Source organism: Ornithodoros turicata, chromosome 3 (genome assembly GCF_037126465.1).
Source record: "Ornithodoros turicata isolate Travis chromosome 3, ASM3712646v1, whole genome shotgun sequence".
Taxonomy (NCBI): Eukaryota; Metazoa; Arthropoda; class Arachnida; order Ixodida; family Argasidae; genus Ornithodoros; species Ornithodoros turicata.
In genome coordinates, this window is record NC_088203.1 from 53,765,752 (window position 1) to 53,782,317 (window position 16,566).

Here is a 16,566-nt window from a genome sequence, read left to right on the forward strand (position 1 = left end):
CCACAAGGAGCTTCAAGTGCCCGTGAGGTGGAGCTAAACACCAGACAACAAGCGCAAAGCACAAGATGGGAACAGGGTCGCCTGCACAGGCTTACACAGTCATCCTCTGGTCAGGTGATGACAAGAATAGAATGGACTGAAAAAGGCGTTAAAAGTCTAATTGTGTCGTCGCGTGTTCGTGCAATTGAGAATGGACACAAATATGAAAGTGTAGCAGCAAAACGTTACGGTGATATTATGAGAAGCTATGGGCACCACATCTTTCTTAGTGGACTGGTCGCGCACCCCAGTTGCCCATGGCTAGGCCCCTGACAGGTTTGTCGAAGAGGTAAGTTATGTTATCCTTCAGATGAAGTGTCCCAATTCTTTAAAAGGCAGTGACACGCAAAGCGTGAAGTGTCAACGGTTTTGCCTAGGTTTCAGTGAGAATGTCCAGCGCAGAGAGCTGCCGCTTAATGTTACGTCACGCGAGTTTTCTAACGTGGTGTTTAAGCAACTGTCTCGAATTTATCGCATTCGAGGCGTCTAAAAATCAGAATAGAAGACATATTTTCACGAGTGTAAACTTCTGAAGGAGTATAAAATAGACGCCACGGCATCTTATAGACTCGCAGAAAAAAGGGCGTCAAAAGGGAGTTAAATCGGGATTGGACACTCTTGTGACTTGAAAGGGTGTTGTGACAACACCATGTTAGTGGAAGCGTATGAAATGGGGTGCCATCACGACTCCCTCATTGGAGGGAGTTGGTCAAACTCCTCATCAGCAGTTCTTTCAAGAGTACCCTCATATTTGTGCTAGATCATCAAGTAAATACGAACATAAAACACCATAGGTTATACATTCAGCTAGACACATTTATTACTGGGAAGCAAACAAGAAAAATGGAACTCAATGGAAGGTGACCACTACATATATGCGTACAAGCAAATCATGATATATACAATGATAAGTGCGAAAATAACAAGAGATAGCTTTGGTACTACTTTACAATATATATGTATAAGCAAATGTACACATGTACGTCGAGCGACAGATGCGTAAGGTCTGTCTCAAATTCAAGACCTCTCAAACATTTGCATACATATGTTGTCGGAAACCACAACTCGAAAATTACCTCCCACTTGGGCCCAACGAGTCCCCCAAAATAGAGGTCTAGCCTTTGAAAGGATGCGCCTCCTTGCCAGGCATAGAGAATCTGACAGCACCAGTATGCCGAAGCTTATAGGCGAAACTATGCTTACAAAAGGCTTCAATACACATGTCATCTAACTGAATGTGCAGCCTTTGTGAAGACACGTACAGTTCCTGCACCTGTGCAAAAAGAGGTTCCATCCCCAAATGCCATCACTAGAATGTCCCCTTTACGATACTTCAGTCCATTGATTTTAGCAGAATCAGCACTATACACAGCAGTGGGTAGCAGACGCCTTATTGAAGGATGCACTGTCGAATCGTCTGTGGGTCTCACGTTAGTTGTTGTCACCATGTCTTCTAAATAATTATTGTGGAGCTGATAGCTCTGCAACAGCTGGTGCTTCTTTGCAAGTGTTAACGGAATGTTTATAAAGTTGTGTACCCTTCTTGCATGCTGTTTGTGGAACTGGTGCTTTGCCCCAAAACGAAGACACCAATACTGCCTCAGTTGTACCAGCTCGCTAATTATGCGAGGGTAGTGCACAAAGTAGTGAAGCTTTGGAGGCACTGCAACATCTGGGTACATTGCCCTAAATGCTGAGAGAAATTCGACAATCTTCTCTTCGAGGTACTGCTGGCACTCCTCCGGTACCCTCTCAGCTAGAATAATATCTGCAATTTCTCGGAAGAGCAGAGATGCTTGTCATTTGTTTCAGGAATTTGGAGTCCAAAAATAATGGCAGCAACTGAAACAGGCACCACTTTTGTGAGGCAGTGCCCCTTATAGCTTTCGCATCATTTATGAAAGAAGTGTTCATCTTTTCGGGCTTGTTTTTCCTGTCGTTGACACCATAAGGAAACATGTCGACACGAAGAAGGTCTTTGGCAGTTAAAACCTTATCTTGTACAAGTCAGTGGAGGGTGTGGTGCGTGACAAAGACAAAGGTCCCCTCAAACATGTCATGCATGACATCAGGTGGAAGGTGACGTGTAACGTCGAAGTTGTTTATCCGTAAAAGTGGTGACTTTTCCCGTACGCCATAAAGAGCCATTAGCTCCGGATTCACCTGTGTCGCTTCTAGGTGAGCCATATGCGTTTCGGCATCCCGGATAACACAGTCAGATTACCTTTTGATCTTGTGGAGCTCCTTCGACTTTGCCAGGCAAAATCGACACACTCTCCTACTGTTGAAGGAGCAGCTAACGCCACACATGGCATGCATTGAAAGGTTATCGCCACAGAAGCCCACTACTTGCACGAAGGCCTTACGGACACCCGCTGAGATGGCAACATCGATTCCCTCAGCTGACAGGAGGCTCAGATCATTGATCAGTGGGGCAAGAACGATCTCAAGGTGTCCTTTAGCATTAGGGTACTTGGCAATCACTGCCAAGTGAATATGCTTGATCTGTGGCTTATGCCTCGGATGAATGTCCAAGAAGGAGAAGTACACCACAAGTAGTTTGTGGACTCCACGTTTTGGCCCGATCGGGTTGGCAATTTCCAGCTCGTCACAGTACAAAATAATGTACAGTGTATCACATGGTTGGTTGTTTTGCGGGATGCGTGTTTTTTTCTTGTGTAGTGCACCATCTCTGAAAGTGCTAATTATTCCTGGGGAACTAGGGGGGCACGGATTCAGTAATTCTTCAGCAATTGCTGTATTTTCCACGATGCTTTTCACAACGTCTGTCACTGGCACATACTGGAAAGTCTCATTCCTGTCGCCAGCGTACTGATGTTGGTCCGGTTTGGTGCAGTGAAGATGCTGCTTGGCGAACTGCTCACGCCGATAGGCATTCTGAACAGGAGAAAACATTTCCTTCAGAAAGTCACACGCCAATAGTCTCGCAGACCCTCCTTTGGAGCTAGTGTTGTGCGTACCGCCTTGGCAAGATGTTGCACCGCCGAGCTCATTTTCTAGGTCACAGAACGCTGCTTCGCATGCTGATTCTGGCACTTTGTGTTCTTGCGTGAGCTGAAAAAAAAGAAAAGAAAAAGAAACAAACAAATTGTCTTTGGTGCTTCTTCAATGAGGTCATGGAACGTATCACGGGGCAACCCGCCTTGTGCTGACTCTTCTTCTTCCATGGCGATATCATTGGCACCACTTGTTGTGTCATCTCCATCACCAACGTGCGAAGAGTCATTCAGTTGAAGTCCGGGTGACTGAGAGACGTCCTCGTTGCACTTGGTAATATTGTGCGTGCTGTAGAGGTGTTTCCTATACGACTGCATGTTTCGGTAAGTTTTGCAGCAGCCATCTACGCCGCACGCGACGCTGAAGTTCAATTCGCCGCTGTGGTTTCGTGCCAAGTGTAACGCTACACGTTGTCGCGAGCCGGCAAAGTACGTGCACTTTGGACATCGATACACGGGAGCCGCTATTTCCGTGTGCTGGCCGACTACGAAACTACGGGCCTATGGCGTGATGCACAGAGTGTTACACTGTCCAGTGCAAATTATTTTTGAAGAAACGAGTACTAAAAAGGATTTCACAGTTAAAACTAGACAAGTTAATTATTAAGACGTTTGCTACACGAGAGCTCATCAAGTGAAGGAGAGTGACAAGCCAAGCCAAGCCAAGCCAAGCTGCGCTGTGTTTTGGCGGTTGTTTTATGTGTGTGGTACAGCTTCGTCCAAGCTTAACTTGAACACGGCGCCGGCCTGCGGAACAAGAGGGACGACACCCTAGCGGCTCTAACTGAAATTATCGGGAGAGAGCGATGAGGGCTGTCCTACTCGCATCACAGGGGTGGCCGTCTGAGAACTGGTGCTCCGCTTCGAACGGGCGCTGACTTTTACGTGGATATTTGTTATCTGCACATCGTGCCAGTCTGTTCTGGAGATTGCTGCGGGCGATTGAAATCTTCCCCATCTGATAGTGATTGTCCGCGCCGTTAGCAGCCATGTCATTGGTATGCGTCATATTGCTGTAGCGGCGTGACATTGATTGGAATAAAGCAATAGAATGAAAGCAATGGAATAATAATACACGTAAATGCATTATGCTGGAAAAGATTGTTGCTTAAAGCACCGCATTCCGCGCCACGTTGTATCATATGTTCGCGATGGCCAGCCAGTTGACAAGCTTGTTCCATTGTCCCAGTGATTCGCCTTGTGTCGCAGTGTGCTGGCGAAGAAGTTAAACAATGTTAACTAAATAATGTGGAGTAGCCGGCGCTCTTATGGGTGCTACCCTTTATTTTTCTTCCCTTCTACCCTTTATTTCTTCAAACAACAACAACGAGGATGAGCAGCTTGCTATACGTCGAAATAATTTATGGTAAAGAAAGCCTTGTAGAACGTCGTAAGAATGGAATTTTCCATGCGACATCACAATGTGGTTATTCGCTCGCGTTATTCACGTATTCACTGTCCATTACCAATTCCATGCTGCTTCAAGAATAACTCGGATTCGTTGCGCGAGTGAAATTATCTTGTAGCGCTTGAACGCACAAAGCTTCTCCCGCGCAGTTAATAGCAAGGAAACGGCAGTTTTGAGGCAACTCATGTTGCTTCACAGCGATCAGCGATATCAGGTGGCACAAGGTCACGTAATCACTACAAATAAGCTGAAGCTTTGCGTCTCCTATCATTGCCCATTCGAAGCGGAGCACCAGTTCTCAGACGGGCACGCCCCGTGATGCGAGTAGGACAGCCCTCAACGCTCTCTCCCGATGATTCCAGTTAGAGCCGCTAGGGTGTCGTAGCTCTTGCTCCGCAGGCCGGCGCCGTGTTCAAGTTAAGTTTAGACGAAGCTGTACGTCAACGTAGTTGCAAATAGTAACTGTTCACTTTGCGATTCGTGGCTTTGAGCCAGCGCAGTCTTCGCATTTCCGAGAAGCGCACGTCTTCGATTTGGCGCCCTGCTTTCTCGCGTAAGTTGAACCTCGTACCGTGCTTTGGTGCTTTTTCGTTTGCTCCGTTTGCTGCATAGTTTCGAATTGCAGCTGCACGACCCAAATTGGCACACAACACGAATATAATGCATGGTGTGGACACTGTACGTGAATAAATACCCATTTAGGTATTCGCATTTCCGTATCGTGGTGCAGATTCCAGTCATGTCGAGCGATGACATCACTTGCATCGTTGAGTACGGCGCGTCACGGAAGAAGGTGACAGTAAGGCACCCAAGGAGGCTTCATGACATAAAGGAAGCTCTGCTGCAGACAAATTTTAGGAACCTTGTGAACGAGCCAATGATCATACAGGTAGTGCAACCACGCAGTGCCCTCACTAGCAATTCCATTGCTCTCTGTATCTGTTTCGTTTGTCAGTTTAGTCTGCAGTCGTGTCAGTCTTGTTCTGCACATGTTTGGTTCCTCTGACGCATCGTTGTCCGTATTAGGTGTATGATGCAAGCGTAAACGATTTCATCGATTTTGAGGATGACGACGTTTTGGAGCCCACCAGGCTGCAGCTTGTCTTGAAGTCAAGCACACGCAGCCACGCAGTCAACCGTGCAGGCGCCTCGCGTAGGTAATATTCTATGACACACATCGTGTCCATATGTTCACTGAGCTACTGTAAACAGAATGACAATTTACTCTTGTCATTACCAGTCACTGTGTATTCTTTTGGAAACTGATTTGTTGCAACATTTGCGCTTTTCTAAAGCAGTACAGAAGACCATAATGCACTTTCAAGCCCTGCTTCGGAGAGCCTGTCCACGTCAGATTTTCAGTAGCATCCAAATGAATTCCTCACTGTGCACTTGATGCTTTTTCCACTTTTAGCAGCACCATTGTGCTATCAGAATTACCCACAGCACAGAATATTTGTCCATCCACGTACCGCTTCCCTGATGTTCCTCACCATATACGAGTGGAGCTGCCAAATATGAAGCAGGGCCTGCTATCGCCAAGCCAGAAATCTAGTATCATAAGCTGGCTTTATTATGACCTTTCCTAGTACACTTTGTACGTTGAAATTTATTTTTAGGCGTTCCGTGTTATCGTTTACGTTCTGTCGATATCTATGTAGATACCCGGGGAAGCTCTTATGTGTACCTTCTGTGGACAAGGTATATAGATGTCGTTGTTGACAGTCTGTTTACTTTCTATGCGCTTATGTAGCAAGCATAGCAAGATTTCTATGGTAGCAAGTATTATTTCTTTTTTTTCTACATAGATGAATTTCGTATTACTAATTACTGCATTATCGGACAGTAATGTCCACAGAGGTGACTTCAAGGGGGTACCGAGCATAGGGAGGGGGAAATAGAGGCATGATTGTGGCTCTATTCATTGGGAGACAAGCTGTATGGGTATAATATCAGCAATTTCTGGGTGTGTTGCAAAAAAACACATGGGGTGTACACCACTTCTGGAGAGGTCCGTGCTATCGGCTCTCTAAAGAAAGCAGTATTTCGATCTGAACTTATAATTAAATGTAAAAAATTTGGAACCCGAGAAAGGGACAGAGGAGGGACGACACGACACGTTCTCGAGAACGTGTCGTGTCGTCCCTCCTCTGTCCCTTTCTCGGGTTCCAAATTTTTTCACCATGTACCAGCTGGCCTGCACCCTTGCCCTTTTGCCATTATAATTAAATGTATTAGCTTGAACACCACTTTGCCACCTTTTACCTACGTATTAAAACACTAAATGCATTTTCGATGGCTTTGAGAAGACGGTTCCTCGTATTATTTATACTTCAGTTCAGTACACAATATATTTCCAACTTAAACGACCACATGAGGATCATGCACATGCGACAGGTTTGCTGCACATTTTGACTTAGCGCCTCCGTGCCTGGCCCTCGCCTCATCACGAAGGAGCCACCGTCATTAGCATCGTTGGAACGGTTGCAACATGTTTCAACCGTCTCAGGCTCTCAGTGTTTGCACGTCAATTACAGAACAAAGGAGGACATGATTTTGGGTCGTAAGAGGTAAGCTGTGTGATAGAAGTGTGTCATCAAGCTTCACTTATATTCATATACGATGACTGTTGTGGTGTAGGTTTTTGTTGTTGATTTCGAGCAGCGGCTGCAGTCTTGTGTCCCGTCAGGTAAGTGTACAAGTATCAGTTCGTGGCCGGTGTTGGTTCTGCTAATTTCATTCTCGTTTTTGCAGGCCATGAAAGAACAAAGGAGGATATTTTGCGTCGTAAGTGGTAAGCTGTGTGACAGAAGTGTGTGATCAAGTTTCACTTGTATTCATATCATGACTGTTGTGCTGTAGGTTTTTGTATGTTTCGAGCGGCGGCTGCAGTTTTGCGTCCCGTCAGGCAAGTGTATAAGTATCAGTTCGTGGCCAGTGTTGATTGTGCTAATTTTATTCCCGCTTTTGCGGGTCTTACTTTGTTGAACAGTGAGCTGGGTGAACCAAATGTGTTGTTGCTATGACCATTTTACTCGGTTTTACTCACTTGCGTTTGAACATTACTAATTTGCGATTGAGCGCCCTATTCAGACACATTTGTCTCCAACGTCAGAGACGTTGCTCTCGCCGAAATTCAGTGAATTTTGAAGTCCACCGTTATCGTGGGTCGCCAGAAGAACTCAGACCGCAAGCTGTCATTGACTGTCTATTGTGCGACGCGACACTGTGTGGCATAAAGCATGTGTACGTGTGGAATATTTCACTACTGTGTGCGCGGGATGTTTTGTGTGATTGTGTCGACACTGGATACCAATTTCAAGGTATGCATTTTCGGAATAAAATAGATACATATATAGTTTTGCTGTACCTCAGTTAGTGTATTTTATACGTGTTCCTATTGAGTGAACAATACAACGGAGAAACTCAACTTCGCTCAAGTCACAGAAAGTCCACAAAAACTCTTCACATCATACGCGGGATGGTGTTAATCGGGCTTTTAAAAAAGAGCGAAGGTAGGTTCGTGGGTGACGCCGATTCATTGACAGCTGAGTCACAGCAATTAGTCAACAGAGAAATTGAGATCACATATAATAAGACTTACACATGAAGGTCACAAGAAATTTGTGTAAAGTATATGCAGAGTCTACAGAAAGATCTGTTACCTTCCTGTGAATAATTGTCAACAAGAGTTAAAGTTCCATAAGTCAACATAAAATCAATATGTGAGGGAAACACAAGGCTAATAGAAAGTCTACTGAATGTCTGTGCTCTCTGTTGACTAAGTTCTGTAGAATGGAAACAAAAGGTCAACAGCCATTTTTGTAAGGGAAGGATAGTACCAAGTCTAGCTACGTGAGTGCCCAACATTTATCAATTTTCCTTGAAGTACATCTTGCGATGTCCTGCAGCAGCAATTACCATGCTTTTTCACTCATGCAGGGTACATGGGTTATGTCTTTCAGGTATAAAGGAAAAAAATACACGAAAGCGTCTGCCATCAGGCACCCTTTCCATTGATGAGGCTCGACAAAAGGCTAGGAAGCAGAATACACCTTCCGCATCAGCACCTGGATCTCAAGCGGCAGAAAGGGTACTGTCAGTTCTTGTGCTATTATTGTGTGTAGTGCCAAGCTTTAAACATAGTCTGTATCGTTCTTGTCCTATACAGGCTACTCACTGGTAAGCTTTGAGGGGGACATACTACATTTTACCTTCTTGTGGGGTATCAGGTTTAACAGAGTATTTCTTCTTTCTTTTTTGTAGCGTGTTACATAAATAACAATTATTAATAATAATTTGTTCACCAAAAATAATATAGTAGAATAACGAGCAGTCCTCATGTGAGTTCGCCCCACTTAGAAATTTGAAGTCAAACAAGCAAGCATGCATGTTGAATTATTCATGACTAACATGTAGATGTGTTCAGCCGTAAGATTTTACAGGTGTGCTTACGAAACTCAGTGTAATTTTCCTCTCTAGATCAGCAATGAACCAGTTGTTTCTTGTGTGAATGCCTGACTCGAATGCATGACATCACGATAAATACACGAATTTCGCTTTTGCAGGGAGACATCAGGGAACAAACTGGTAATGGGGAAGATGCGGACATCGTTGAGAGCCACGTGCACATTATGAAACGCGAATTGAAGAAGCTTGTCCCTGACATGGCGAAGGTTACCGTGTCAATGGAGAGGGCTTTCAATTTTCGGAAGCGCTCGCTACATGAAGAAAAGCCACTGATATCAGACATTCTTAACAAGCACCCAGCTTTGCGAAACGAGGAACAGGTACTGTTCATGTGCTTCTTTAACGCGTTGTGTGTACTGTGACGCTTGTTTCTATGCTCTTAAAAAGCATACTTCAGAAATGAATTCCAAAATGCATACAAATTATACATCTGTTCTCACAAATTTAGTTTTGCATTAGACAAGAATATATGATTTTTCTCAGAGGTTTGAGACTCAGACTGACAGCATGTGTATTCATGGTTTGCTCCTCGCTGCACTTTCAGATCGCCCAAGAGTTCTCACGACATACAGGTCTCAATGCTGATGAAGGAATTCTCAGGTTCATCAATGACTATGGGGAGAAAGGATTAACCCTTGCTGCACAAAAGAGCAACGGAAAGCGTATGGTGACTAACTTGTGGAAGCTCTTGGAATATGAAAGAGAGGAAACGAAGAAGTGTAAGTTGTTCGCCATTACAATGCCTTGCAATTTATCTCAGACCTACAAGTCAAGGACGTAGTATAAATGAGAATAGAAGTATGAACAAAGTGTAAAAGACTCTAGTTGACCCTACATATTAGAAAGTTTCCTCTACTGAACTTCCACCCGTTCGTGGCAGTATTACCCCATCTTGAAGAAAGAGCTTCAGGAGGAGAGTCCGTTTTTCCGGGCACTGTTCTGAACATTGGCATTTAAAGCGTGCAGTATGACTGGTGATGTGTCCAGGGCATTGCGAGTCAACAGCATCGCTGAATAGAAAAAAATGATTCAGCTTGCGACTCGTGCAACTGAGGTTACAACTGAGGAGGCCCATGACCTTCGTGTACTTTGGGTGTACACGACAGTGGTACATTCGTATGTACGGGGAAGCTGGTTAGGCCGCCAATGTTCGAAGCTATATATAAATGTGCAGGAATTAGTACGCGGGCGTTTTTATTGTCGTCTGAGGGAGCAGACTTTGCACAAAATAAGAGACCCCGTCATAGTGAACATAAATGGAAGAACACGAGGTGAGGAATAAAAAAGAGAAAAGAAAGACTAGCAACACAGCAATGTAAAAAAGACATAAGTTCTACGCAAGAGTAAACTGTTTTTAAACACAGTGCCAATGACGAAAGCTTCGCCCGGAATGCACACCCGTGTCCGAAATAGGCAACTATTGTTGTGCAGCTTTTGTTGCAAGTTGCCTATACTGAATCATAGAACTACCTTACTCTCCACAATGTTACACCCTCATTGTGCATGTAATTTGAATTTTTTTTTTTTTTTCGTTTCTGTTCTTTGCAGATGTTTTTGCTGTAGGAGTGGTATACTTTTTGCCTCTTCTTGTACGAGAGAAGGCGGGTGTCCTGTTCATACAGCTGGAATGCATCTTGCTTATTTTCCAAATGTGCAGCATACTTAGGTACATTGCATGCCTTATTGTGTGGTACAGTAGGGGCAATTCCACCTGAAATGATCCAGAGACCCTGCTCGACCAACGCTGATTTCTACGAAAAAAATACTGTTGATGTTCCTGACAACACATGACATACTCCAAAATATTTCTGCGGAAATCCTCGGCATTTAGGTTGCAGGCCAGCAAAAAGAATCAGGTTTGCGTCCTTTTACAGAGGAAGGAAGGAAGCGTTTGTTGGAATAGAAAACTCCCATGTAGGCATTTTGTGCTCACAGGCAGTTTCAGCCTTGAAAGCACAGCTCTGGTCAACATGCTTTTATATATGTATGTATTACTTATTACTTCATTATTACATTACTTCACTACATTAAATCAGTCACGTTGTAAATTGTTTGCTGCTTGTTGTTCCTTTTGTCACACTTCCAGCTCACACAGGAATATACAGACTTACAAGTGGCGAAAACCTAGTCCAAAACTACAGTTTGAGCAGGAGCATCAAAGCATTTGACTATTTTCACCGCATATATAAAATATATGTCAAAAGCACTGGTGATGTTGACAAGGGAGTCGGGCATACTCCCCTACTAGAGAAGTCTGGTGAACTCCCCTAGTAAGGGAGCGAAGCGACAGCATACATGCTGGAGGTATACTCCTAGAACAAAAAAGGGCTTGCTTCCTTATGGTTCAGCTCATTCTAAGGTGGTCAAGAGGGCAATCGTTAAGTCGGCTATGAGATCTTCTTTCACTAAGTCCTGTGTGCACACTGCCTCCTCGAGTTTTCTGATGCAACTTTCTAGAATGAGGAATGCGGGCTACCCTGAGCAAATGTTGCTGTCAACTGCGGAGGTCCTGTTGAGGGAGTTCGGTAACCGTCAGTCATCCGCTAGGGCAGACCGGCTAAGTGGTTGGCCAGTAGCCATCCCGTATATCCACAGGGTATCTCACAAATTGAAAAAAAAAAAAGTGGCTATGAGATGTAGAGTGAATGTTGTATTTACGGCTCCGTTGAAATTGCAGTCTCTTTGCGCAAGAATAAATGTACCAAAAAGGCATTTAGAATGTAATGTGAAACACCGACAGCCATTCGTTGATTGCAAGCTTGATATCGTCTACCGCATACCGCTTCAGAGTGGCAGATGCCATGTTGGTCAATCATGTAGATGCCTTAACGTTAGGCTTATGGAACATGCCTCTTCACTTGGAAGAACCCCATCCGGTCACTTGAGTGTCCATTGCCGTGATTGTAAGTGTATGCCGTTTTTTCAATCAGACCGATGTGCTGGCAGTTCATAAAGATCAGTTGGTGCGGGAGATAATGGAGGCATTTCTTATTGCCATGTGTAAAGACAGATGTGTCAGCTCCCCTTCTGTCACGTTAGCAGATGTGGAAATAAATTTTCTACGCATGGATAAGATGTTGAGTGCTATCTACCAGCCGGCAGCATAAACCTTGCCCTCTCTGTACATTTTTAGGTGACAGTCAGTGACCTAGATGTTAGCGTTCAAGATGCTGTGTTCGGTGATTAAACTTCAATTGAGAGTCTGCAGTCGTCCTGTCTACTTCTACCTTGTCCTTGTCTTCTTGCTGCTATTCGTCATCATGACGTGGGTGTGCTATGTCTCACTGGAAGACTTCAGCACGCCGACGACACCGAAGAGGTCAAGCACCCATTCTACACTCTAAATCAGGTAACGCATATGTAACGGTTAAGTACCGCTTGGCCAAGAGGTTCATTTTTTAGAAAATGTACCTCTTAAAATTAAGAGGTACATGCGCCCTCAAATGCGGTACATGTAACGGATAGCGCGCAGCGATTTAGGCCTGCCCGTCGGGTGGTTCCCCTCCTCCATGATATATTAACAGCCCCAGGAAGCTACGCTGCACGATAAATATAACAAACAAATACCTTTATTCGAAAATTATATCCATTTCTGGGGTGATGCTCGTCCATCGCGAGCGTGCATTGTCATGATGCACAAACGCCGAACACACGGGGCACAACGTACATGGATCAACGATGACCACTGCATCTCTCCTTCACCATTGCAGCTGCTCTGCGGTCATGCTTCTTTATCTCTTCCACACATTTGGATTGCTGTTCTTCCCCAACTTCCGTTTCTTCCGCAGAACGTAACACCAACCGCGGTAGACGATTGACTCACCCATTTACGACATCGCCTGGACGTAACCTAGGGGAACATAAAATACAACAACCGAAATAGCTTGCCTGAAAAACATGCCTACTTGCTTGTGTAATCCAGGTGCAAAGTGCGATCTAGGCTTCTCTAATTCACGCATTCGCGCTTAAAAGGTACCTAGCCGGTACGGATGGGTCTCGGAGCCCTTGTACCGTTTGAATTTCGCAGTGGTCGCGAACTGTACCTGCTGGTTGAGGACTGTACCTCATGTGTACCGCTTGGCCCAGGTGCGGGTCCTCTTTCATGCGGTACATATCGGGTGCCGGATTTAGAGTGTACTACCGAAAGAGCACCCACACATCGCAGAAGGAGCCCATCGCCGCACTTTGCACGGAGGGGTACAAGCGACTCTCACAGACCTCCGCCAAAGGTGGTGGATTACCCAGGCCAGACAATTCGTGAAGTTGATGTTGCTGCAGTGTAAGGTATGCGCCCGCTTTCGAGCAACCCCCCGTCCTACAGCGCCGACTGCACCCCTTCCTGCCGACCGAATTAACCGAAGTCACCCGTTTGACACCACTGCATGGGATCGACTTCGCCGGCCCTGTGTATGCAAGGACGGGCGGCGCACCTTAGAAGTCATACCTTGCACACTTCACATGTGCGACAACGACCATCCACCTCGAGTTGGTCAGACCTTACTTCAAAATCCTTCATCATGGCACGCCGACGCTTCATCTCACGAAGGGGACCACCATCTACGGTCTACACCGATAATGCCCTCACCTTTAAGCGAGCGGAACGGGACACTCGGGAGCTGTGGGAAGTTATTAGATGTGATGACACCCAAAACTTTGCCTCCACCAGCCGCATCCATTGGAAGTAGATTGTGGAACGAGCGGCTTGGTGAGGAGGTTGGTGGGAGAGGATGGTTAGAACCGTGTAACAGGAACGTGACCCGTGAACCGTGCCTTCGGCCGGTCCTCGGCCGTCAGTGCCTTACTTTCGAACAAATGACAACGCTCTTACACGAGGCTGATTCAATTGTTAATTCCCGTCCACTGACCTTCCTTCAGTCAAAGCCAGACGAACGAATACCCTAGATCCCGGCTCATCTCCTAATTGGGCGAACGCTGACGGCGTTACCTTCAATGCCTGCTACGACGGGTACCCCCTCGTCTGCGGTCAGCCTGAGGGAACGATGGGGACATCTGCAAAAACTCGCCGATCATTTTTGGCGAAGGTGGAGTATCTATTAGAGCTAAGATCCGCGCATACTGCTGCCTGTGAGGGGAACCCAGTAGAGATACAAAAGGGAGACATCGCCCTCCTGCACCAGGAAAGAGTCCCCCGACATTTATGGAAGGTGCTACGAGTGACGAAACTCTACAAAGGCCGTGACGGGAAAGTCCGCCCCTGCGCTGTCGAGCTGCCCACCGGCCATGTAACTCGCCGACCCGTCCAATTACTCTTCCCGTTAGAATGCGCCAATAAAATGACCTATACTCATTTTGGGGGGAGGACGTTGTGGAATTGTTCCACGAAGTGTCTCCACCCGCGGGTTTTAGTATACGCGCCCTGAGGACATTTACAGCGGCAAGACTGACACCCGTGTGGGGGACCCCCTGAGAGAAAGCTCCTGGTCTTTCTGGGAATGAGGACTTTTCCGTCTCCTTGTGACTGTAATAAATATATAAGTTGTTTCACTTGTTGTATAGAATAAAGTTAGTGTGTGTCTTAACTCCAACGAGAACGGACGTCTTTGCTTCTTTTCTAACGTACAATGCGATGCAGTTGAGTTTATACCGAGCAGCGTAAGTCAGGTGCGAACAAGTTTAACGAGTGCTTCCTAGATTCAGAACAGGATTACACAGGAAACGAGAACGCATGTAGGTGGCGTTCGAGGAATTAAGGATAAAAAGGGGGCGTTATGGCGACTGAAAGAGTATACAGGGTCGGAGTACAAAAGTGACCAGTGGACGCCGTGAGAACGTGAAGACGGAGGGATTGTATCTCATTACGGCCGAAGTCTCATTACGGCCGATGTCTCAATACGGCCGATAATCCTTTAATCCCCAAGTGTCTCATTACGGCCAAAGTCTCAATACGGCCGAAGGCGGTCTCATTACGGCCGAAGATGTCTCATAACGGCCAAATGTCAAAATGTGTGTTGTAACCTGCATTGATATGCAATGTCGAAGCCAGGTATGGATATATATTCAGCAGGGTATAAGCCATGCACTGTGCCCTTAGGGCCCTTATCATATTTATATACACATATTGCGAGACAAACGGTATGTTATCATACCACAGCACAATGCAACATATTGGGTAATGTGTACTCCCACAAGGTAGTGTAGGCTGTGAAGCAGGCTACTATGTGGAGTTAGCTACTTGTAGAGAGCTAGATGAATATTGGCTTTGTTGTGACGCTTCTGGAGACATCCTACAGTCATTGGCCATGACAGAGCACCTATCTCAGTCGATGTCAGTTTATTTCCATTCGCCTTACAATGATACAATTCTTGCTTCTGGAATGAGTAAACCTGCAAGAAGCGATGAGCAACCATGAATAGGCTAGATTATTAAAAACAACAACAACAAGCATTTGTCTCTACATGGCTCGTTTTAATGTGCACAAGCTGCACACGTGTTGATACGTGTCTGCTATTTCATACAAGGTTAACATAAATATTCATTTAGACAAAAGAATGACAAGCCTTAAAAATGTGACTTCCAGGTAAACACAGAGCATGACCATGATATGAATATAGGTTCAGTAGTTCATTCCCTTAATGGAAACATGTGAATATCAAATAGTAATACATTACAATTCATGAAATGATGCATGCATAACTTTCCATTTCTGGTTTCTTTTTTATAAAAGTAGTGCACGAATTAACATTCGTGCACTACTACAAAATTTCTCACTTCACAACAGAACCTTATGATGATCTTAACAGCTCACCTCTTCGCCAGGACTCCCTGGGCAGCAACATCCTATTAGCCATGTTGTTGTTTTTCTTTTTCGGAATCCTTCGTGCAGCCACATACCATGCCTGGAATGGAAAACCAGCTATAAATAACAGTGTATTTGAATGACTTCCTCTATTTATTCTAATCAGATATGCTTTGTGCCTACTATGGTGCGCGAAGGCACATAAGTACAACATTTGCAGACGTTCGACGTAAGCAGTTCTTGGAGATCAATTCAAGTACGCCGACTTGCGCTTTTATTTTTGAAGAAATACGACGACAAATTTTAACAAATGAAATATGGCTCACAATGATACGAGTAAATGCTGCTGTACGGTGATGCAATAAATAACGGTGATGCAATAAATGCTGCTGTACTTATCGTCTTCGAATAAATTTGTTGTTCCTAAACGCGCAACCAACTAGAAACAACGCAAACCTACGAACAGATACCGAGTTACATCTATTACAGGCACTTCGGCTGTTTTGATTCATTTAAATTACTCGTATGAGAATCCAACTATGTGTGGACAGCACACTACTAATCCAGACAATCTACGAAAGCATTACTCACCAGAATTCCTGCTTGACTTGGTCAACACTGCGCGATATACGTTGGGGCTGTGGCGATTCATTCAACTCGATTTTTACCGGAACAACAGGCGCTGCTCGCAAGACAACGACGGAAAATAGAGAGCCGCTATAAAGTCCGCTAATTTGCACATTACAGCACTACAAAGCGATATATGAACACATCGTAAACAGCAACCACTCGCTCACACCAACGCGTTGCTCACACACAAGAAACGAGGTACCCAACGTTGCTAGACACCATCGGAACTCCGAAGTGAGAGTAG

At 45.2% G+C, this 16,566-nt stretch overlaps 1 protein-coding gene and 1 long non-coding RNA gene across 2 annotated transcripts in view; both read right to left on the reverse strand.

The window, feature by feature from the left end:
• LOC135388471 (tyrosine-protein kinase SRK2-like) overlaps positions 1 to 16,566 on the reverse strand; it is a 509,896-nt gene that overhangs the window by 327,795 nt on the left and 165,535 nt on the right. The window lies entirely within an intron of this gene.
• On the reverse strand, positions 15,212 to 16,478 carry LOC135387087 (uncharacterized). Its single transcript, XR_010420848.1, has 3 exons — positions 16,284 to 16,478; positions 15,702 to 15,792; positions 15,212 to 15,279 (listed from the first exon to the last, which is right to left on the reverse strand). It is a non-coding gene; the product is annotated as an uncharacterized LOC135387087 (long non-coding RNA).